Genomic DNA, 1,146 nt, shown 5'->3' with positions numbered 1-1,146 from the left:
GTAGAGAGAGTTTGTCACAGAAACCTTCTTTCTACATCTCTCATTCTCAACTGTGAGTCTGTAGTCTTTCATATCACTGCACAAGAAGCTTCCTTGCCCTTTGGAGTCAACGGCATCTCGGATCATAAACTTCCACATGGTTCTGGTTACAGCATAGCCCAAGACATAGCCCTCTGTAGCTTTACCGTTCTCCCCAGCACACCCAGGTCTATTCTGTCATCTTTCTGTCCAATTTCCTAAGTCCAGTTCTTTTTTTTTTCCAGAGCGAAGACTTTTTAATGAATATATTTTACAAATACACTGGAGAATCATGCAATGCCTCCTGCATTGGATGCAATCCTGAGTCACAAGTCTGCACACTCCTTTGCAGTGGAGCCTGTGACAGCAGAACCTTTCACCTCGCCTTTATTGTTTACTATGACCCCAGCGTTATCTTCAAAATAAAGGAACACCCCATCTTTTCTTCGATATGACTTTTGTTGTCGAATTACCACTGTCAGATATACCTTTTTCCTTAGTTTCTGGTTTGCCTTTCTTAACTGTGGCCGTCACCATGTCGCCCACACCAGCAGAGGGAGTCTGTTCAGCCGTCCCTTGATTCCCTTCACAGAGATGATATACAAGTTTTTGGCTCCTGTGTTGTCAGCACAGTTGGTCACAGCTCCTACCTGAAGACCCAGGGAAATCCGAAATTTCACTCTGGAGGACACACCACGTCCTCGCTTTGACATCTTGAGCGTCCGGAAAGAGTCAGAAAGCCTAAGTCTGGTTTTTAAAAGCATCTCCCTACGGACCTGCCCTTTTCCAGTCCTTCTGAGGACGCTGCAAACTCTGCAGACTCCCCTGCCAATGCCTTATCTCCCTTTAGAGCCTCTGTGGGTCTTTCAGGATCCCCAGAGGACTCTGGGGTGACGGCTGTCAGCTTTGATCACAGCCATGCTTCAGGTTCTCATCCTGGATGACAATGACTTGTCCCGGGAGTTGGTTCTGCAGCACCAGCTTCTCCACTACTCCAGCAACTCGGAGATGTTGGGGAGGCCCAACAAGAAATGCTGGAGCTGGGCCCAGACAGTAGTTGAGTTGGTCAGCTCTGAGGTCTCCCGGGGTCCCCTCCAGAGCTCAGGTCTTCCCTTGGAATAGTTCTTA

At 48.2% G+C, this 1,146-nt stretch overlaps 1 pseudogene; it reads right to left on the bottom strand.

Annotated features, from left to right (window-relative positions):
- Nucleotides 1-308: 308 nt before the first annotated feature.
- On the bottom strand, nucleotides 309-757 carry LOC134486757 (large ribosomal subunit protein uL14-like; annotated as a pseudogene).
- Nucleotides 758-1,146: the final 389 nt, after the last annotated feature.

This window comes from Rattus norvegicus, chromosome 4, assembly GCF_021556685.1.
Source record: "Rattus norvegicus strain SHRSP/BbbUtx chromosome 4, alternate assembly SHRSP_T2T, whole genome shotgun sequence".
NCBI classification, from domain to species: domain Eukaryota; kingdom Metazoa; phylum Chordata; class Mammalia; order Rodentia; family Muridae; genus Rattus; species Rattus norvegicus.
Note: the sequence above shows the minus strand (reverse complement) of the source record. Positions and strands in the feature narration are given on the sequence as shown.